General features: G+C 41.4%; 1 protein-coding gene across 1 annotated transcript in view; it reads right to left on the reverse strand.

Moving 5' to 3' along the window:
- The window catches only part of si:dkey-175m17.7 (uncharacterized), a 99,012-nt gene extending 75,976 nt beyond the window's left edge, over positions 1-23,036 (reverse strand). Inside the window, 1 exon segment of the mRNA XM_062046658.1 lies at positions 22,769-23,036. The gene's annotated coding sequence lies outside the window, so the exon portion shown is untranslated.
- Positions 23,037-24,575: the final 1,539 nt, after the last annotated feature.

A 24,575-nucleotide genomic window follows, 5' to 3' on the forward strand; every position in this document is an offset into this window, starting at 1 on the left:
CATAGTTGTGTTGTCTGCAAATAATACAAGCTTTACGTCCTTTGTAACTTTGCAAATCTCGTTTATATATAGATTGTATCATTTTAGTCCCAGTATTGATCCTTGGGTCACGCCACAAGATATATGTTTAGTTCGCTTGAAGTTTTTTCACTTAACTTCACATATTGCTTCCTGTTGGTTAAATAGCTTCTTACCCAGTTCAATACCAATCCTCTGATGCCTTATCGTTCTAATTTATTGATTAAGACATTGTGATTAATTGTGTCAAATGCATTGCTAAATTGGCCCTAGTGTGTGAATGTGAGTGTGAATGTTGTCTGTCTATCTGTGTTGGCCCTGTGATGAGCTGGCGACTTGTCCAGGGTGTACCCCGCCTTCCACCCGAATGCAGCTGAGATAGGCTCCAGCACCCCCCGCAATCCCGAACGGGACAAGCGGTAGAAAATGAATGGATGGCATTATTTAGATTCATAACTACTGCTGCTGCACACTTACCATCTATTGCATTGGTTATTTCCTCTGTTGTTTCCATTAATGTTGAGATGTTTGCTCTGTGTCCGTATTGGTTATCAAGTGTTCCACTTTTGTTTATGAAGTTTTCTAATCTGTTAAATATTTTTTCAATAATTTTAGAAAATTGTGGAAGTAAAGAAACAGGTGTGTAATTTGTAAATTGATGTTTGTCTCCAGTCCTATGAATTGCTACAACCTTTGTTATTTTTTATCGTTTCTATATCTACTCCGTGACAGTCAGTCGAAGTCTTGGATTTGCATTTCTTTACAATTTTAAATTATTTCCATTTTTGTCACATTGTTAATGAACATAGAGTTGGGATTTTGATGTATGGTATCATTCAAGCGTACAGCTGATCGATTATCTACATCTGAAATCCTTTGTTCCAGATTGATTCCTATATTAATAAAGTAGTTATTCAAGCGCTCAACTACTTCGTCCATGTTGTAAATTTGTACATTTTTGTGCTAGAACGTATTGTGGGTACTCTTTCTTTGTACTATTTTTAATTATACTATGCCTCATGTCGCTCTCTCTTTTTGTTCTTGTCTAATAAATGAGTGTTCTTTTCTACATGTGCGAAGTATGCTAGTTAGCTTGTTCTTATATATTGTGTACTTTTTTCTGCCTCTTTAGATCTTTGTGGTATGAATGTTCTGTATAATGTATTTTTTTGTTACGAGCATTTTTCAAAACCCTTTGTCATCCATGGTTGACTGTTTTTATTTTGCTTGGTACTAAGTTGTTTCAATGGACAGTGTTTGTCATAAAGCATCAGGAAAGTATTAAACAAATTGCCATATGAATCATCTACATCATTTTCACTGTAACCATTGTCGCAACTTTGTTGTCTTAGTTCATTCTCAAAAGCGATCATATTTTTCTTTGTACGGAGTCTTTGAAATGTCCTTTAGTCATCTGTATTTCTCTTCTTGTAGTTTCCATCATAGATTGTGAAAACTGGTAGATGATCGCCGATGTTCCTTACCAGCAGACCACTTTTGTCTTATTATCAAAGTCATTAGTAAAGATATTATCAATGTGTATCACTCTGACTTGTTATTCTGCTTGGTCTAGGGATTTTGGGATATAAAGTCATGGTGTACATTGTATCTATGAAGTCGTCAATAGTCTTTTGCTTGTTCGGATTTAAGAGGTCAATATTGAAATCGCTACACAGGAAAATTACTCTTTGACTGGTTTCAGTAAAGATTGCCTTCATCCAGTCCTCAAACCTTTCAATACTTGACTGAGGTGCTCTATATAACGTTAAAGTTAAAGTACCAATGATTGTCACACACACACTAGGTGTGGTGAAATTTACTTCTGCATTTGGCCCATCCCCTTGTGCACCCCCTGGGAGATGAGGGGAGCAGTGAGCAGCAGCGGTGGCCGCGGCCGGTAATAATTTTGGTGATTTAACCCCCAATTCCAACCCTTGATGCTGAGTGCCAAGCAGGGAGGTAATGGGTCCCATTTTTATAGTCTTTGGTATGACTCGGCCGGGGTTTGAACTCACGACCTACCGATCTCAGGGCGGACACTCTAACCACAAGGCCACTGAGCAGGTTGCATATTGATATATGCAACTGAACAATATAGATATTTTTTTACATGACATAGTTCAATAGTTATACATTCTAATATATTATCAATAGCAAATGAAATTTTTTTAGCACCTTGTAGTGAAAGTCATACATGACGTAAATTGCAACGCCGCCTCCAATCTTATTGGTTCTGTTAATATAATTCAGTTCATATCCTTCCAGGTCAAAATCTATTCCTATGTTATTATTTATCTGATACATCAATTATTTTAAAGGGCTCGATGAATTGTTCCAAAAAATGCTTTATATTGCTGAAATTTGCATATAGACTTCTACAGCTAAAATTAGTAATTGATAGTTCGTTTTCGGATTTAATGTTGTTTGTTGGTATAATATTGACAATCATACTTAAGGTGGTAAAAACATGTTTTGTCTGGATCTCTGTCATCCTGTAATTCCATAGTGATCTATGGAGCTAAATGTTTCTAATTCCATGTCCATTTGGTTCCTGTCTGCGTGTCATGATTGTGTTTGTATTGCTTGTAGTTATTGATACCTATCCAGCTCCTCTATTTTCCGAATTGCATAATTAGCTTCTTACGGTGTACCATTTAATGTGATGAATATTTTACAGTTTGTTGTCCAACTTTGTTTTATCTTGCCTTGTATTTTTAGGTTGCATGCTTTTCTAGCTATGTCTGTGTTTGCTTTTGTTGAATGTTCATTTGAATACACATTTGTTCCTTTTAACTTCCTTCCTCATTTTAGTAGTGCTGATTTGTGTTTTCTGTTAACAAACCTAATGATTATTGCCGATGGAGGTCCTTCTTTTTTACTGCTAAGTGGATGATAAGTTTTGATGTTCTGAAGGTCAAATTCCACTCCTTTTGATTGCATAAATGTGGCAACCTGCTGCTCTGTGGAGCTGATATCTAGTTCTCCCGGTTCTCCTCTACCGTCGGCGGCCACCGCCCGTGCATATGTATGTGCATTTGTACGGGGCTTAATGTGTAGTCCTGTCACAATAACATAATTTATCCCGGAGTACTGTTCTAGCTCTGCCACTCTGTCTGTTAAATCCCTTATTTGTTGGTCCTTTTTGTTATTTTGTACCTGCAGGTACTTCACCACCTTCACGAGTTGCATGATAGTTTGGTGTTGTTTTTTTACAGCTGACATGTCAGCTGTCAGATCCTTCAACGCTCGTCTGATCTCCTAACTCTCCTCAGCTGTTAGTGCCTACTTTGGGCCCATGCTGGTCTTGGTGATGATGATCTGGGTGTACCGTAGCTCCGCGTTAGCCTCTCTGCAGTTGTTCGCTACCCATAGGGCCTCTCTCCTCACTGCCGCGCACCGGACCTCGGTTCTGCCGCCGCTCACTCACTGGGTCTCGCTGAGGTTTTTTTCGACCTTGTGCTAGCGTCGCTGCTGCCTTCCTTCTCCGTGGCTGGAGCTAGCCAGCCGCCATTCCATCAACCGCCGTTCTTCGGGCCTGCCGCAGGAAGCCCAGCTGTTGCAATCGCAATCTCCGGCCGGTGGTAGTCTGGCCCCCACTGTCGCTTTCCGGGTCTGCAGCACTGCAGCAAGGACTGCCGGTATGGCCGCCGCACACCGGGCCGATGGTAGCCTGGCTACAGCCGCCGTTCAGGTAACACGTCCAAACTGGAATGTTTTCCTGCTTCTCTCGCCTCTTCAAACAAATAAGTTAAGAGTAGTCACCGTTTTCCACCACTTACGACTCCAAAAGCAACAGCAAAGCAACAGCAAAGCAACAGGTAGACACCGGACGTGACGTGACGTGATATATATATATATATGGAAGATTAGATACGAGAGAACTGTGGACCCCGGCTAAGTGATGAAACCAATAAACATCCCTACTTGGTGAGCAGGAATCCTTGATTTAGTTTTTGCGCGCTCTAACACCACAAATTGTTCAAACACTTTGCCCCCAGTCGCTATAAACTTGCGGCTCAAAGACGTGTCCTGACTATCTGCTATATATATATATATTAGGGCTGGGCGATATGGCCTTTTTTTAATATCTTGATATTTTTAGGCCATGTGGTAGGTTACTGCGGACGTTATCTCATTCTGTTGTTCACTATTTTTTTCATACGGTGTTGATGTGGAAATGGTTGCTTCGGCATTTTGTTGGTGTGGCACCGAACGGAGATGTTGACATGCGGAGTTTCAAGCACTCTTCATTCTCTAGCGCAGGGGTCACCAACGCGGTGCCCGCGGGCACCAGGTAGCCTGTAAGGACCAGATGCGTAGCCCGCTGGCCTGTTCTAAAAATAGCTCAAATATCAGCACTTACCAGTGAGCTGCCTCTATTTTTTAAATTTTATTTATTTACTAGCAAGCGGGTCTCGCTTTTCCTAAGAGAGACAAAACTCAAATAGAATTTGAAAACCCAAGAAAATATTTTAAAGACTTGGTCTTCACTTGTTTAAATAAATTCATTAATTTTTTTACTTTGCTTCTTATAACTTTCAGAAAGACAATTTTTAGAGAAAAAATACAACGTTAAAAATGATTTTAGGATTTTTTAAACACATATACCTTTTTACCTTTTAAATTCCTTCCTCTTCTTTCCTGACAATGTAAATCAATGTCCAAGTAAATTATTTTTTTTTATTGTAAAGAATAATAAATACATTTTAATTTAATTCTTCATTTTAGCTTCTGTTTTTTCGACGAATAATATTTGTGAAATATTTCTTCAAACTTATTATGATTAAAATTCAAAACAAATAATCTGGCAAATGTAGAAAATCTGTAGAATCAAATTTGAATCTTATTTCAAAGTCTTTTGAATTTCTTTTAAAAATTTTGTTCTGGAAAATCTAGAAGAAATAAGGATTTGTCTTTGTTAGAAATATAGCTGGGTCCAATTTGTTGTATATTCTAACAAAGTATAGATTGGATTTTAACCTATTTAAAACATGTCATCAAAATTATAAAATTAATCTTAATCAGGAAAAATTACTAATGATGTTCCATAAATTATGTTTTTAATTTTTTCAAAAAGATTCGAATTAGCTAGTTTTTCTCTTCTTTTTTTCGGTTGAATTTTGAATTTTAAAGAGTCGAAATTGAAGATAAACTATGTTTCAAAATGTAATTGTCATTTTTTTCGTGTTTTCTCCTCTTTTAAACCGTTCAATTAAGTGTAAATATCATTAATTAGTAATAATAACATAGAGTTAAAGGTAAATTGAGCAAATTGGCTATTTCTGGCAATTTATTTAAGTGTGTATCAAACTGGTAGCCCTTCACATTAATCAGTATCCAAGAAGTAGCTCTTGGTTTCAAAAAGGTTGGTGACCCCTGCTCTAGCGGGTGAATTTTCAAATGATGCTACATATTAGCAGTAATGCTACTTTTTGTAGCAACGCTTTTGCCCCACACTTGACAAATTGCGGTTATCTGTTCGACATTTTCCCACTTGAAGCCAAACCACCGCCAGATGATGGACCCCTGCTGTTTTTCTTGGTAATTAATTCTTTCTTCATTTGTTACCAGATTCGTACCTTCTTTCTTTCGTATTACCACTCGCACCACAGCTAACGTTACCCATGCTGCTACCTCTCTGCTCCGCGAGGGCGTATACGTATGTGACGTATGTAAGAAGGTGCGCTTGCTGTCTGTGAGAAGGAGAGACAACAACGAGTGGGAAGAGCCTGTAGTGTAATGCCCGCAGCTAAAAGCAACTGCGTGAGAACGTATACTAGAATATCACGAGACAAATCCGCGATATATCGAGTATATCGATATATCGCCCAGCCCTAATATATATATATATTATCCCTGATGTGATCTGTGATATTTCTACCTGAATAAATGCTTCTGATATTCTGTACATTACATGTTGTACAAGTTAATGGTCTTCATATTGCTGAGTGACAATGTTTTAATCTTCTCTATTGTTTAATAAAATGTAATATTCAACCTGCTAATCATTCTGTAATTGAGGACTCGACCAGAACATGTTATAAAAGACTTTTCGTTAAAAAAAAAGGTAGAAAAGCGCTATACAAGTACAACCCATTTACCATTTACCATTTACACAATATTTCAGCCAGCCAGACCCCCCCATATTCCTCAACTGATGTACTAGCATTTCTTTCGGTGCAAATATCACAGAATAACATTACAAAACATTTTTGACAAAGCATGATCGTTATGTAAGACATTTTTATTATGTTAATGTCAGGGTTTCCCCTAAATTACCAAAACACTGGTGGTGGTGGGGGCGTGGTCGATATGACGTCATTGCATGATTTGCTATGATGCATATATTCTTTAAAAAGACAAAAAAATGTAATATACATTTAAAACAAATCCGTTATTATTAAGTATAGTGTTAACATATACATTTTTTCTGACATAATATTGTTTTGTTCTACTTTTAAATTGTTGCTGCTTATTGTACAATGTACTTTGTTGAGAATTTTTAGTCAGTCTTTCTTTAATAAAAAGGACTGGCAACATTTCTAGCAACTATTTTTAGTGTTATTGGCGATTGTACTCGTGTTTAGAGATTCTGTTTAGATTCTGTCGTGCCATGTTCGTGACGAAAAGCGCTGCAGAGTGCCTGACGTCACACTTGCTTCGCATCGCTGGTAGCTTTTCTCTCATTAAAAGCCGCCAGTGTCATCTTTAATTGTGAAGATCGCTGTCCGCAGGTACATCTCTAATTTATTAAAGTTCTTCTACAGCGTGGACACGCTGCTCCGCTCCAGACAACACTGCACATATAGCTTACGTCATCACAACATCGGTTTTGGGAACACTGTTCCGGTGATTAAAGTACGTCTTTTTCTGGCCAAATTCTCGGTGCATCATTAGTCAATAGAGCGCAAATAATAAACTATATATAGCCATTCATAATGTAACTACCTGCTGGTGTTAATGTCTATGTTAGTGTGTTGTGATGGTCATTTTTCCAAGGGTCTGTGAACACACCATGTCGGTGGAGAATGAACAAGTGTTGTGTGTCTAGGAGTGAAACATGGAGACAGACGTGTGAGCACGAAGGAAATACTTGTTGGAATTGGGCCCGTTGTTAGCATAAAATTGGCAATAAAAGCTAAAAAGAAAATCAGACTTTGTTTGTTTTCTTCTGGACGCTACAATATATGATATTAGTTTATTTTGTTAGGTGTGGCGGCTAATATGATGCCCATACATTAAGGAGAAACCCTAAATGTAGGTAAACCAGATGTATATCTTAGCGCTTTTATTTGGAAGCTGGAAAAGTGTGTGATTGTTTTGAGGAAGTGTCTTGACATGTTTTAATCTCAGATCGACTGTTAACAATAAAAAAAGGCTCCTTTTGACTGTCTTTCATTTCTGTTGAGCTTGTATGTCATCTTACTTACTAAAGCAGTTACAGTAACAATCTAAATGTTATGTTATCACTGCACCTTTATCGTAATCTGAACACGGAAGTGAAGCACCACCCTCGACGCGTGCAGCAGGTGTTTGCGCAGGGATGTTGCCTCTTCTCACGACGAAAAATAGTCCTTTCTTGTTGGGAGAACAACTTGCCATGGCTTTAACCTGATATCTCCATAAGGTATACTTTCTTTTGTCCATTTCTGCTCGCTTGTGGCTCATCAATAGCAAGTGAACTGCAGCCAAGCTACACCCCCCCCCCCCCCCGCTACGGCACGGCAGGAGGGTCAAAAAGGAAGTGTTTGTGTTAATAGCCCGATAGAAAAATGTGTGTGTGTGTATATATGCATATAAATTTGTGTATATATGTGTGTGTATATGCTGTATGCGTATATGCTGTATGTGTGTATATATATATATATATATATATATATATATATATATATATATATATATATATATATATACAGCTATATGTGTGTGTATAAATGTGTATATACAGTATATATATATGTGTGTTTATATATGTGTGTATAAATGTGTATATATGTGTGTTTATATATGTGTGTATAAATGTATATATATGTATGTGTATTTATGTGTATATATATCTATATATGTGTATATATGTATATAAATATACAGTAAATATACATAACCAAGAACCAGTGAAGTTGGTACGTTGTGTAAATCGTAAATAAAAACAAAATACAATGATTTGCAAAATTGTGAGTTCAAATATTTATTTCTTTATTTCCATCCATCTTCTTCCGCTTATCCGAGGTCGGGTCGCGGGGGCAGCAGCCTAAGCAGGGAAGCCCAGACTTCCCTCTCCCCAGCCACTTCGTCTAGCTCTTCCCGGGGGATCCTGAGGCGTTCCCAGGCCAGCCGGGAGACATAGTCTTCCCAACGTGTCCTGGGTCTTCCCCGTGGCCTTGTACCGGTCGGACGTGCCCTAAAGACCTCCCTAGGGAGGCGTTCGGGTGGCATCCTGACCAGATGCCCGAACCACCTCATCTGGCTCCTCTCGATGTGGAGGAGCAGTGGCTTTACTTTGAGCTCCTCCCGGATGACAGAGCTTCTCACCCTATCTCTAAGGGAGAGACCCGCCACCCGGCGGAGGAAACTCATTTCGGCCGCTTGTACCCGTGATCTTGTCCTTTCGGTCATAACCCAAAGCTCATGACCATAGATGAGGATGGGAACGTAGATCGACCGGTAAATTGAGAGCTTTGCCTTGCGGCTCAGCTCCTTCTTCACCACAACGGACCGATACAGCGTCCGCATTACTGAAGACGCCGCACCGATCCGCCTGTCGATCTCACGATCCACTCTTCCCTCACTCGTGAACAAGACTCCGAGGTACTTGAACTCCTCCACTTGGGGCAAGATCTCCTCCCCAACCCGGAGATGGCACTCCACCCTTTTCCGGGCGAGAACCATGGACTCGGACTTGGAGGTGCTGATTCCCACCCCAGTCGCTTCACACTCAGCTGCGAACCGATCCAGTGAGAGCTGAAGATCCTGGCCAGATGAAGCCATCAGGACCACATCATCTGCAAAAAGCAGAGACCTAATCCTGCAGCCACCAAACCGGATCCCCTCAACGCCTTGACTGCGCCTAGAAATTCTGTCCATAAAAGTTATGAACAGAATGGGTGACAAAGGGCAGCCTTGGCGGAGTCCAACCCTCACTGGAAACGTGTCCGACTTACTGCCGGCAATGCGGACCAAGCTCTGACACTGATCATACAGGGAGCGGACCGCCACAATCAGACAGTCCGATACCCCATACTCTCTGAGCACTCCCCACAGGACTTCTCGAGGGACACGGTCGAATGCCTTTTCCAAGTCCACAAAGCACATGTAGACTGGTTGAACAAACTCCCATGCAAGCTCAAGGACCCTGCCGAGAGTATAGAGCTGGTCCACAGTTCCACGACCAGGACGAAAACCACACTGTTCCTCCTGAATCCGAGGTTCGACTATCCGGCGTAGCCTCCTCTCCAGTACACCTGAATAGACCTTACCAGGAAGGCTGAGGAGTGTGATCCCCCGATAGTTAGAACACACCCTCCGTTTCCCCTTTTTAAAGAGAGGAACCGCCACCCCGGTCTGCCAATCCAGAGGTACCGCCCCCGATGTCCACGCGATGCTGCAGAGTCTTGTCAACCAAGACAGCCCCACAGCATCCAGAGCCTTAAGGAACTCTGGGCGGTTCTCATCCACCCCCGGGGCCCTGCCACCGAGGAGCTTTTTAACTACCTCAGCAACCTCAGCCCCAGAAATAGGAGAGCCCACCACAGATTCCCCAGGCACTGCTTCCTCATAGGAAGACGTGTTGGTGGGATTGAGGAGGTCTTCGAAGTATTCCCTCCACCGATCCACAACATCCGCAGTCAAGGTCAGCAGAACACCATCCTCACCATACACGGTGTTGATAGTGCACTGCTTCCCCTTCCTGAGGCGGCGGAAGGTGGTCCAGAATCGCTTCGAAGCCGTCCGGAAGTCATTTTCCATGGCTTCCCGAACTCCTCCCATGTCCGAGTTTTTGCCTCCGTGACCGCTGAAGCCGCACACCGCTTGGCCTGTCGGTACCTGTCCGCTGCCTCAGGAGTCCTATGAGCCAAAAGAACCCGATAGGACTCCTTCTTCAGCTTGACGGCATCCCTCACCGCCAGTGTCCACCAACGGGTTCTAGGATTACCGCCACGACAGGCACCAACTACTTTGCGGCCACAGCTCCAATCAGCCGCCTCGACAATAGAGGTGCGGAACATGGTCCACTCGGACTCAATGTCCAGCACCTCCCTCGTGACATGTTCAAAGTTCTTCCGGAGGTGGGAATTGAAACTCTCTCTGACAGGAGACTCTGCCAGACGTTCCCAGCAAACCCTCACAATGCGTTTGGCCTGCCAGGTCTGTCCGGCATCCTCCCCCACCATCGCAGCCAACTCACCACCAGGTGGTGATCGGTAGAAAGCTCCGCCCCTCTCTTCACCCGAGTGTCCAAAACATGAGGCCGCAAATCCGATGACACAACTACAAAGTCGATCATGGAACTGCGGCCCAGGGTGTCCTGGTGCCAAGTGCACATATGGACACACTTATGCTTGAACATGGTGTTCGTTATGGACAATCCGTGACGGGCACAAAAGTCCAATAACAACACACCACTCGGGTTCAGATCCGGGCGGCCATTTTTACCAATCACGCCTCTCCAGGTTTCACTGTCGTTGCCAATATGAGTGTTGAAGTCCCCCAGTAGAACGAGGGAATCACCCGGGGGAGCACCCTCAAGTACTCCCTCGAGTGAATCCAAAAAGGGTGGGTACTCTGAGCTGCTGTTTGGCGCGTAAGCGCAAACAACAGTCAGGACCCGTGCCCCCACCCGAAGGCGGAGGGAAGCTACCCTCTCGTCCACCGGGTTGAACTCCAACATGCAGGTTCTGAGCCGGGGGGGCAACAAGAATTGTCACCCCAGCCCGTCGCCTCTCACTGCCGGCAACGCCAGAGTGGAAGAGAGTCCATCCCCTCTCGAGAGAACTGGTTCCAGAGCCCTTGCTGTGCGTCGAAGTGAGTCTGACTATGTCTAGCCGGAACTTCTCCACCTCGCGCACTAGCTCAGGCTCCTTCCCCCCCAGCGAGGTGACGTTCCACATCCCAAGAGCTCGCTTCTGTAGCCGAGGATCGGACCGCCAAGTGCCCTGCCTTCGGCTGCCGCCCAGCTCACATTGCACCCGACCTCTATGGCCCCTGCTATGGGTGGTGAGCCCATTGGAGCGGGGACCCACGTTGCCTCTTCGGGCTGTGCCCGGCCGGGCCCCATGGGGACAGGCCCGGCCACCAGGCGCTCGCCGTCGTGCCCCAACTCTGGGCCTGGCTCCAGAGGGGGACTCCAGTGACCCGCGTCCGGGCGAGGGAAATCTGAGTCTCGGTTCTTGTATTTCCATAGAAGTCTTCGATTTCTTTATTTTGTCAAGTTTAATATGTTTTTTTTTACAATTATTGTAATTTCGACAATACCAGGTCAGAATCAGAATCAGTATCAGAATAGTTTTATTGCAGCTGTCGGAGCTTGGGTGTGAACCAGGGCTTGTCGTTGTTATAACAAACCCTGGTGCGCGTTGGAATGATGCGCGCCTCATTGAACTGTATGTAAGAGGTCACAGTGTCCGTATACTCGTCCAGATTGTTCGTGGCCGCTCCAATTGCCTCCCAGTCTGTCGTTTCCCAACAAGCACGCAACTCGTCCACAGACTCGGCGGTGAAACACTTAATGTTCCTCATAACAGGTTTAGCCAGTTTCAGTCTCTGTCTGTATGAAGGGATTAAGTGCACCATTACGTGATCTGATAGTCCAAGAGCAGCGCGCGGGACTGCATGAAAAGCCTTGCTCAATGTAGTGTAGCAGTGATCCAGCGTGTTCTCCTCTCTGGTTGGGCATTTAATAAACGGTCTATACTTTGGTAATTCCTGGCTCAAATTTCCCTTGTTAAAGTCACCAAGCACGATAACAAGAGAGTCAGGAAAAGACCATTGCACATGTAAGATCTGTCCTGCGAGCGCGCGCTGAGCGTCACGCACGTCCGCGCCGGGCGGGATGTAAACAGCCACGAGAATGAATGAAACAATCTCACGCGGTGAGTAAAAGGGCTTACAGTGGATGAATAAATATTCCAGAGAAGAAGAACAGTGTTTAAAAATCGCTGTCACGTCTGTGCACCAGCTATTGTTGATAAAGAAGCATAGTCCCCCGCCTCTTTTTTTGCCAGAGAGCGCCGCGTCTCGGTCCGCGCGGAGGAGATGAAAGCCCTCCAGTTGAAGCGCGCTGTCCGGGACACTTGCGCTCAGCCAAGTCTCCGTGAAACACAACACACATGATGAGGAGAAGTCCTTGTTCCTTCTCATCAGCAACGCTAGCTCGTCCATCTTGTTGGCAAGTGAGCGGACGTTGGAGAGGAAGATGCCTGGTAGAGGCGTGCGTAATCCCCGTCCGCGAAGACGGACAAGTGCGCCCGCTCGCTTTCCTCTTCGGTGCGGTTTCCCTCTTTTGAGCACAGAATGGACCAAATCCGCAGCTGACGCTAAGATGACCGGTAACAAGTCCATAGGGATGGTGGATCTGATGTTCAGTAGCTCTTTACGGGTGTAAGAGCACCCGGAAACACAATTTATGTACAAAAACAAACAAAACAGAGCGCACGAAAGCACCGAGGCAGCCTTCATCGGCGCCATGGGTACATTAGGTGAGGTAGGTTTTAATTGCTGATGCGGATTTGATTTTTAAATGCGCCGTAAAACAGCCTATTTTGTACACTGTTGAGGTGATTCAATGTACAGTAGTGTGCAAGTGTGTTTCTGTATAGTATTTCTCCAGCCATGGTCATGTGGGGACATAAATTATGGTATTTTGAGAGGTAATTATTAAGGTCGGACATCACTGAAGGCATAGGTGGGAAACGCACGGCCCACCACCGGTCTTGGTAGATTACCTACAACACCTGTTTAGCGTATGATATTCGGATGTTAGCAGATCAAGCCCTTAGTCCTGTCACTATGGAGCCAAAAGCCACACTTTATGGATGTGTCAAGATCAGTTTAAGATACAAATCCCATCGTGCATGATTACTGCATTACCATACTAGAAATCCAAAATGTTTCTGGTGTTTTCTGTGCTTATTGTGTGACAGTGTGCATGCCTGCAAGCCGGTGAGAAACAGAACATGTCTTGACAATGACCATAGGACTACAACAATGTTGCTTCCTGCTCAGAAATGATACGATGATGCCTTCTGTAATCTTTTTTGTCCAGGAATTATGCTATCACCGTCATTAAAAAATAAATAAAGACAAAAGGAACAATTTGAAAATTAGATGAGCCATGACAGTAACAAGCAAATGCTAATCAAGATTTCCTTCTCTTTTGTTAATTAGAAAAAATACACCTAAATTAGACACTTAAATAGCCTGGTAGATGTAATAACGTATTTGAGACAAAGCTTTCCACGGTTTTTTTCAGAAAGCAAGAAGTATTTATTCCCACAGGAAGGGGAAGTGTCACAAAGCTTCGTCTTGACTTTGGTGTCACAGCAGCATGTCAGGTCTTGACCCAAACATCTGAAGAGTTGAAATATCACTCGTAACAGCAGCAGGATGCTTTGTAGAAGGGCAATGGCAGCAGAAGGAAAATCAGTAAAAACGCAATAAAAATTATAATGACTGCCGAATGTTCTGTTTGGCTGTAGGCCAAAGTACATTTGGATCAGATATTTCATCCGAATGTCCGAAACTCTATGGTTTCCAGCCTGTCAGAACCTCTTATGCTTGACAGTATAACCCTAAACAGAAAGACTGAGAGGCAATTAGCACACCCTTTTTAGTGATAAGTTGCTCAATGTCTACTCAGGCTGCTGCAACAGATGGACCTCATTTGCAAACAAATCTGAAATGGAGCTACAATTATTCAAATCAGAATATGTTGAACAACTTGATGACCATGTTAAACCAAGAAGTCCGATCAGCTAAAAGAAAACCAATGTGTCTGCAGCTTTCGAGGCGTGGCCCATTAATACACACTTCATCATGTCATTACCTTCCAACCCCACACACAAGCATGGGTGTTTGCCACATGTCTAATACCTTGTCTTTTACAGTATTACATTGTGTTGTCCTATATAACTAGCATTGCTGTTGTAAGCCAGTTCCTAGTGTGTTGCTACTATAATCAGCTTTGTTTCGCTGCCTCATCAGCGCACATGCCACAAAACAGACGACCGGGAGGAAGTCCGAATAATTACATCACATTATCGCCACACTCAGCAGACACTATGTGATGGAAGTGACAATACAAAATGGCCAAATCTCCCGCCCTCCTTTTTTTGCGGCAGTCAGTGCAATTATCACAGGCACAAAAACACATGTACACAATAACACATCATGGAAGCATGGCCCACATATATTGTATTAGTATTAGGGCTGTGAAATGATCACACATTTGAATTACATTCATCTGAGTTTACAAATTGAATAATCATGCACGATTTGCAACTAACAGTGAAGTATGCCCATTTTTACTGTATTACACTCGTGACAGGACATAATACTACATACAGTAGTACCCCAACATACGCATATTTTGAGATGGGATCTGTCTCTCAGATTTTTGATATTCTTTAAGTTGCGAGCATACATTTTGGTTACGTGTTAGCTAGCCTAGGGAACACAGAACGTTAAAATAATGTTAGCTAATGGTTATCCCATGGTTAGTTAAAACCAAACCTCGAACAAACATTTACACACAGTATAAAATCAGAGACAGTTCTTGATTAGGAAAATGACCATATCCGCCTTCTCAGGCAGGATGCGTGAGCGTTCTGGACTGATAGTGTCTCATGCTGTGGAAAATACACGTTCGCTGGGTGTGGAAGAAGCTTGAACGCATAAATAGGAGAAAGCGAGATCTGACAGCAAAGGATAAGTCTTTTGTTGGTTCCACCGGACCACCACCATGCAGCAGGGTCGTCAGACATAAGTATCGGTGGAACGTCCTGGTACATCTGCAGCTCTCTCTCCACTCGTTTTTTGATGGACATGGAGCTCTGTTATTTCGCGGTTATTTCATTTTTTTTTGTAAAGTAAAGCCACACTTTCGATCGCCGACGCCCGCTATCCATGCTTGAGCTTGACTGACTCGCTCGGCTATGCTAACACTTCCGGCGGTGGGCGCTTCTTCGTTGGTGTTCAGCGGCTTCTTCTTCCGGTTCGGCGGACATATTTTTTCCGGTCGGCGGACTGGGTATCGAAAATAGGAATCGAAATTTAAACTTTTGAACGATTCCGGGAGAATCGGAAAGTTAGTCCCGGTTCCAATCGATACTCGATACTCGATACTCAACCCTATACGTAAATCATCGATACTTGGGCATTCGTCCATCGATTCAGAATCGTCCACGTTCTAGTTGTGACGCATTATAGAATCTGTAATTTTTTTCACCTCTAGTGACAAATATACATGTTTTGTGTTATTGGAGACTTTTGGACGTATTGCTCTTCTCAACGAGCAGAGGATGCTGATGTGGTCCCTTCCCCCTCTCAAAGCAAAAATTAAAAAAGCAACAGAAAAAAAACCAATCTGTAGTTCTAAACAAATTTAACTGTTCATATTTTATACTTAATTTTGGTCCCTTCCAGAACATTATTCATCTCTCTGGTCAAATTAGACAATGACGTCATTCAGAGACTTGTATCGACTTTTAGTTGAGGCAAAAACTCTTCTTTCCGCCCCTGCAACACACCACCACAAATAGATTGCCGTCCTATGGGACACACTGTCATCCAAATGTGTCTGATGAGACCAAATTTATCCAAGCATGCCTTTATGGATCTTGCTTTGTTGACTGGGGCACAGTCACATAAAACTGCCTTCCCCAAACTGTTGCCACAAGGAACACTATCTCTCAACCTCTAATTGACACCTAAATAAAATATTAAATAAATATATCATAAATCCTGCAACACCGTATATTTAAATCATTAATGCTCAGCATAAACTAACCCAGAAATACCTCCCCCTTTAGTCCCATGAAGAATGTTCACTGTTTTTAATGAGTAAGAAGTCTAATCTGTGTGCATGTTAAGAGACGCAAAAAAAATGGCCTAATATAGCGCACTAAGAATAGCAATTGAAGAAAGCTGCTTATTAAAAAAAAAAAAAGTTTTTTGGTCCGGTTTTGAGCCCTCTGTCACTTAAAGATAAGAAAAATGACAGTATGCTTCAAAGAATAATCTCCTCTAGGGATGGGCTTCTGAATACTGCTGTCATGACTACATCTGAGAGCAATTGTAATAGGCTGACAGTTTAAGTCACATATCTGAATGTAAAAAAAAAAAGTATGCTTCTGCCCAAGTATTTCCATCCTTTAAATCTATGTCAACTTTTTGACATATTGAATTTTGCACATCATAATAGAGCCCAGCATAAAAAAGCATCCTCTCCACCAAAGAAACCAAAATATTGGAAAAAAAACATTCATTCTCTGTGTGCATAACCGATAATACATCACATTTATTGCAATATTATAGATAGTAGATTGTGCAGGTGTACTAAATTACACAGCAAACAATGTGTCTTTACTGATTTCATTTAAATAAGGGGATGTTAATTTATCTACAATGTCTGGGTTATATATTACTGTACATGTTGAGGTAGTGCTTATGTCTATGTTACAGCAACAGTAAAAAAGCTTTTTTAGTCAATGGCTGCCCAAGTGCAACTGGGATAGACTCTAGCCCCCCAGAGACCCCGGGAGGGAAAAGAGGTATACAATGGATGGATGGATGGCTTAGCTGCTGCAATTCACCCCAGAGTGTAAGTAGAATATGTAGTACTTTTAATTATAGATCATTTGTCACAGAAAATGATGGCGATTAGGAGAACTTGATTTCTTTGCTTTATTTAAACCTCCCATTTAGTGCTGAGAAATGGTCAAAATTCAAAAAGTTGTTCCAGTGGAACGTTTATTTGATGTGAAAGACCCATGTCAAGTGCATGAGTTAAATAAGATGTTAATATAACCATAATCACATATGGCTGCCCTTAAAGGATGTATAGCAATATAAACGTATAATAGTTTTGTTAAACTATTTGTATAGATAACTCTTTATGATTATTATCTTGTTTTGACTAACAGATATGGATAACTTGCTTTGTAATTGTAAGTCAAGGTGACAAACTGAAAAAATGTGCTTGAAACATCTTGTTGCATGATCAGATAATATTGAGGTTCAAAAGATATGTAGTACATTTTTCTGTCAAAATGGAAAGAACAAATACGTTTATCCAGGAAGGGCTTTATTATTTCCAGCCTTTTGCAGGCCATATATATCATGTGGCAGGCCAGATCTTAAATTATTTTTTTTACGTAGACTGTAAAAAAAAAAAAAAAAAGTTAGATTTTGCGTTCCAAACCTGGCAACTCAGTCACCAAAATGTTATCATAAAATGTAGGTTGTTGTTTTTTTTACAGCATATTACTGTAAGCTCAAGAACTGTACCACTCTTTTTTAACGGTAAAATACTGGAGAGTATACGCTGCCAGGTTTTTTTTTTACCGTAAAATCTAAGTTTGTTGTTTGTACAGTGTATTATTGTAAATGTAAAAATGGTTATAGTACCAATGTTTTTACGATGATATTCTGCCGATTAAGCTGCCAGGTTTTTTTAGATTTTTTTTAACCATAAAATCTATTGTCATTTTTACAGTGTGCTTTGAAATCATAAGTCAATCAGATATTTAGATACTTAATAAACATTTTAATGTTTGATAATGTAATATTTGTTACATTATTAGATAATAATTCAGTTTAAAATATATTAAATTGTATGCAGTGCATGATTTCTTTCTGTCAAAATGAAAAGAACAAATACATTTAGTAAGGAAAGATAAATTACTCATTTGACGCATATTATTTCCAGGCTTTTGCAGGCCATATCAAATGATGAGTTTGACCTCTGTGTGTTCAATGAATAATAATAATGCTGTCAAAGTGAACACAATAATAGTGCATTAACTATACCGTATTTTTCGGACTATAAGTCGCTCCGGAGTATACGTCGCACCGGCCGAAAATGCACAATAAAGAAGGGAAAAAAAAACATATATACGTCGCACTGGAGTATAAATCGCATTTTGGGGGGAAATTTATTTGATACAATCCAACACCAAGAATAGACATTTGAAAGGCAATTTAAAATAAATAAAGAATAGTGAACAACAGGCTGAATAAGTGTACGCCATATGACGCACAAATAACCAACTGAGAACGTGCCTTGTATGTTAACGCAACACATCATGGCAAGAGTCATTCAAATAACTATAACATATAGAACATGCTATACGTTTACCAAACAATCTGTCACTCCCGATTGCTAAATCCGATGAAATCTTCCTCCCCGGTGTCGCCTCTGGTATGCGCCGTTTTCTATCTTTCTGCTGCTCAATCGCCGTTTTCTGCTGCATATTTCACTACGTCCGTCTTGTAATCTGCAGTATATGACTTCCTTTTCGGTGCCATTTTAGTTCAGCCCTTCTCAGTTTTTATAAGTTACCGCCAATGTTGAAATAATCCCTTTTAATAGCTACGGATGTAGCAGCAGTTAGCATCCCATGACCCACAATGCACTTCTGCTATGACGCACAATGCACTTCTGCCATGACCCGCCCCCGCCGAATTCTTATTGGTTGACGTGTGTGACGATTGCGGACATTTGCTTTGTCTCTTACGCGAATGAGATAAATAATATTATTTGATATTTTACGGTAATGTGTAAATAATTTCACACATAAATCGCTCCGGAGTAAAAAACTGTGATTTATAATCCAAAAAATACGGTAAATTCCTTAAACGGCGCTAATTTTTTCAATGCGCATGCATTCTGACCCCTTTTTCACCCCCCCAAAATGTAATGCCGTTCAGTTACTATTGAGCCACAAGCTTGAAAATAGGGAGCATAAATGCCCAAAGAAAAGGGGAACATTATGGAAATCTCAGATTCAAAGCCATGGAAAGTCGCTCTCCTAACAAGGCTAGACTATGTTATCTTCAATCGCTAAGCGACGACATCATTGGAGCGAACACCTATAAAGGAGGAGCTTTAAGTCCATGTTTACATTTCAGTTGAGTGCATTTATAACTTAAAATGTAGATTGTTGCACTAACTGCGACAGTAAAATGGAATTAAAGCTTAGCAGAAACAAAGATGGTAGACAGGAAGTCAAGAGTCAATTTTATCGGAGACTTTAGTCAAAACATGCCAAGACACACTTTTCTCAAGCCAATCACACACTTCCAGCTTCACAATAGCGCTACGCTTCACATTTGGCTTAACTACCCTAACAAAATCAAAAATTGTCTTGTCAAAGATGTTTTGTAATGTAATCTGTGACATTTCTACAGAAATAAATGTTTTCTGGCAGATGTTCTGATTGATAGTCCTCGATTACAGAATGTTTAGCAGGCTGAATATTCAATTTTATGAATAAATAGAGAAGATTAAAACATTGTCATGCAGAGATATGAATAACATTAACTTGTAAAACATGTAATGTATAGAATATCAGAAGCATTTACTCAGTTAGAAATATCACATTTTACATTATCAAACATATTTGACAAACAACGCATGATCTTAGCAACACACATTTTGTGTTATTAATGCATGAAGCTGGTATCTAAACATGGTGTAGCTCCTGTCCTCTGAATGTAAGAACTCCTACAGCAGGAATACACATTCTGTATTCCTACAAATTACAAAATCTGTTGACAATTTTTTAAAATTCTCATTAAAAGTGTGTTATTTTCCTTTTTGTGTGGAGCTGTTTAAAAAAGATTGATGTTAAAAACATATTTGATTAAAGCAAACTAATTATCCAGTCATGGTAACACAAACTTGAAAGTTATCTCTCTAATCACAATTATTTTGAGTTAACGGTGAACAAACTGCGATTAATCTCGATTAAATATTTCAGGAGTTTGACAGCCTTAAATATAATAATAATGATGGATTAGATCTACATAGCACTTTTCAAGATACTCAGGGCGTTTTACATTGACAATTGAGAACGCATCATTCATTCATTATCAATAATAAAAATAATTACTAACGATTTTTGCTTACAGTTCTTGTATTAGTGTAACCGGTGGTATTTTCCTCTGTGTTGTGTGTGGAGTTTATGGAACACGACCGACACCATGGGTTGCTGCTCAGATGCACTTTACTGATAAAACACAGAATACAATTGTTGTCAATGTTCTGCCAATCGTCAAGCCCCTACACAAATATAATACAGAACAAGAAAATGAACTTAAGTTTTTAACAAGACAAATGCACTTTTTCTGTTGTCGCGTGGACGCCTACCTCTCCCGTTATCGTGGACGAAAGGGAAGTATAGGAAGGCGTGTCCAATGCATATATAGAGACAGGTGTCACAGCAATTATTGCAGTAGGAGGGACAACGAGACTGGTTCCACATTGACAACACATCGAACAACCTTCAGGTATTTACATGTAACTTGCAAATTTTGTGTAATTATAACAATAATAAAACATTATAAAATACATTATATTTACACAACACAATTGAGCCTGTTACATTAAGTCTCATTTAATCATGTTTCCATTCTTTCATATATATTGATCATCACGCCTTACCATAAATATATAATAGGCAACTATGTCTTTTAACATTACAAAAATATGTTCAATATCCGTCTTTTCAATGCAAACACATGAATAATTATTTTTTTAAGACAATATGACATTCCCCTTGCTACACATTCACTAGGGCAGTGTTTTTCAACCTTTTTTGAGCCAAGGCACATTTTTTTCATTGAAAAAATGCGGAGGCACACCACCGGCAGAAAACCTTAAAAAAATTAAACTCAGTAGCCGATATTGACAGTAAGAAGTCGTTCCCGCAATTGTTGGATATGACTTTAAACCATAACCAACCATGCATCAATATAGCTCTTGCCTCAAAGTAGTTCTACTGTCACGACCTGTCACATCACGCCCTAAATTATTTTGAGTTTTTTGCTGTTTTCCTGTGTGTAGTGTTTTAGTTCTTGTCTTGCGCTCCTATTTTGGTGGCTTTTTCTCTTTTTTTGGTATTTTCCTGTAGCAGTTTCATGTCTTCTTTTGAGCGATATTTCCCGCATCGACTTTGTTTTAGCAATCAAGAATATTTCAGTTGTTTTTATCCTTCTTTGTGGTGACATTGTTGATTGTCATGTCATGTTCGGATGTACTTTGTGGACGCCGTCTTTGCTCCACAGTAAGTCTTTGCTGTCGTCCAGCATTCTGTTTTTGTTTACTTTGTAGCCAGTTCAGTTTTAGTTTCGTTCTGCATAGCCTTCCCTAAGCTTTAATACCTTTTGTTTATTTTTGGTTTAAGCCAGTGGTTCTTAACCTGGGTTCGATCAAACCCTAGGGGTTCGGTGAGTAGGGCTCAGGGGTTCAGCGGATGTCAAAACACACCCGACTCAACGTGTAAATAAAAACTTCTCCCTATCGGGGTATTACGGATACGGCAACAGCAGAAGTCACACTGATTTGCAGGTGTGTAATTTGTTGTGAGTTTATGCACTGTGTTGGTTTTGTTCTTTGAACAAGGTGATGTTCATGTACGGTTCATTTTGTGCACCAGTAATAAAACATGGTAACACTTTAGTATGGGGAACATATTCACCATTAATTAGTTGCTTATTAACATGCAAATTAGTAACATATTGGCTCTTAACTAGTCATTATTAAGTACTTATTAATGCCTTATTCGGCATGGCCTTATTATAACCCTAACCCTCTAACCCTGGCCCTAACCCTCTAACCCTAACCCTAACCAAATAACTCTAAATTAAGTCTTTGTTACTTAGAATATGTTCCCCATACTAAAGTGTTACCAAAAACATATAACTTTGTCTTGAATTTGAAAAAAAAAAACATTTTATTTTTCACTTAAGAGGGGTTCGGTGAATGCGCATATGAAACTGGTGGGGTTCGGTACCTCCAACAAGGTTAAGAACCGCTGGCTTAAGCATTAGACACCTTTTTACCTTCACACTGCCTCCCGCTGTTTCCGACATCTACAAAGCAATTAGCTACCGGCTGCCACCTACTGATATGAAAGAGTATTACACGGTTACTCTGCCGAGCTCTAGATGGCATCGACACTCGACAACAACACATCATTTGCAGACTATAATTACTGGTTTGCAAAAAACATTTTTAACCCAAATAGGTGAAATTAGATAATTTTCCACGGCACACCAGACTGTATCTCACGGCATAATGGTTGAAAAACAATGCACTAGGGGTCGCACTACTTAATTTTCGGTGGTACTCGCACGTTCGCGCTTTTATTGTGTTGACAGAATAAAGACCTTCTAAAACTTAATTATAATTAGTGTCATTCTGGGCTGCTGTACTTAAAAACGGAAGTTGTTTTCACCTCACACACAAACACATCAATAACACCACTGCTGCCATTTGATCAGGCAGTGATAACACACACACACACACACGCACACACACACACACACACACACACACACACACACACAGTAGCGTTCTTACTATTAAAATGCAGCATATAACAGAAATAACAACAAACATTTCGTGGGTTTGCAGTGAAGCGGAGCCTCCAAATGTCATGTAGCTCACCAACACGTAGCCGCACGCAGCCCGCAAGGCCAACAGCACAACGTTACGGACATGGCGGTCAACAAAAGAGCGATAAAGACTTACATCAAGACGAGCAGTCCCGGAGAGTGTTCATCATTTACACGCAGCGTCACCTCCCGCCGTCATGCCCGTGCTGGTACCGACCGTTCCGGTCTGATCCAGATGTGTGTGTGACACGCAGCCTGTCCGCGTGCTCGCGCCGTCATCGGGGCTTCAAAGATAATATCACACTTATAAAAAATAAAATAAAACACGCACACGTACATTTGCATAAGTAGATAAGTTTTTAAAAAATCGTCTTGCTTGGACGAGTGAGTGTGTGACAGTCCGTTGTGTGTGTGTGTGTGTGTGTGTGTGTGTGTGTGTGTGTGTGTGTGTGTGTGTGTGTGTGTGTGTGTGTGTGTGTGTGTGTGTGTGTGTGTGTGTGTGTGTGTGTAAGGAGGTGGGCTCTATTGTCTCTGCTGTGCATGACATCATCATGAGCCAATGGCCATGCCAACCTACACATTCATCATCATTCTACTTGTTTTTTTTTCTTTTTTCCCCAGCAGGCTTTTGCTGGGGTTTATATGACGTCATGTCCCGCGCTGGCGTCTGGCTCATTAGATATGCGTGGTGGTCAAGCCTGCGTCTGTTCCCAGTGGGTACGAGGCCACCATTTAGCCTTTCTCGAAGAAAATGCCCTATTCTTGCGTTGTTTTGGGCCGTGCGAGCCATTCAAATTGCAAAAAATGATAAAAGTTTATTCGGAGTTCCTCGAGAGGTAGTCAAGATGGGCGGAAGAGTGCAGGATTTTATGAAAGACTCCAAAGACATAACCTGACTCGCGCCAGATTCTTGTAGTTCGCTGAGCTCCACACAAGGATCTGGGATCGAGGGGATTGCAAAGTCCTTCAAGATAGCAAAAAATAATGAACCAATCAGATGTGACGTAGCGCCGAAGTGATTGTTTGATTTAAACAACAATGGCGGCACGCAGCGAGGAGTCGTGTGCTGACATTGATTCTGCTATTGCAACTGTTTTGTCGAATCTATCGAATATTATTTATTTCAAAGATGAACAGAGACCTTTTCGCTCTGTCGTTATTCAATATGTCAACTGTTCTGTTTTGGATTTCCCAGCGTCGCTCTCATCAGCGTCACGTGTTGATTTGGATGTGAGTGGTTGAAGTAGCACGTCATTCAAGATAACGGACAAGTGGTATATCCAATCACATACAATGATTTTTTTTTAACAAGGTCCCGCCTTCTGAAATACATCTCCTATTGTGAAGTCCCAGATCCTTGTGTGGAGTTCAGCGAACTAGAAAGATCTGGCGAGAGTCAGGTTTGGTCAAGCCAGCGTCTGTTCCCAATGGGTACGAGGAGGCGCCATTTAGCCTTTCTTGAAGAAAATGCCCTATTCTTGCCTTGTTTTGGCCTGTGCAAACCGTTCAAATTGCGAAAAATGACAAAAGTTTCTTCTGAGTTCCTCGAGAGGTAATCAAGATGGGCGGAAGAGTGTGCCGACGTATTCGTTTAATCTGGAGCCAGAAGATGTTTGAAGAGTACACAATAAATGGTAAATGGGTTATTCTTGTATAGCGCTTTTCTACCTTCAAGGTACTCAAAGCGCTTTGACACTATTTCCACATTCACCCATTCACACACACATTCACACACTGATGGCGGGAGCTGCCATGCAAGGCGCTTACCACGACCCATCAGGAGCAAGGGTGAAGTGTCTTGCTCAAGGACACAACGGACATGACTAGATTGGTAGAAGGTGGGGATCGAACCAGGTTGCTGGCACGGCCAGTCTCCCAACTGCGCCACGCCGTCCCCACGATGCGTAAACTTAAAATCAGATGTTTTTATTCCCTATTGGATA

Source organism: Entelurus aequoreus, linkage group LG05 (assembly GCF_033978785.1).
Source record: "Entelurus aequoreus isolate RoL-2023_Sb linkage group LG05, RoL_Eaeq_v1.1, whole genome shotgun sequence".
Lineage (NCBI taxonomy): Eukaryota > Metazoa > Chordata > Actinopteri > Syngnathiformes > Syngnathidae > Entelurus > Entelurus aequoreus.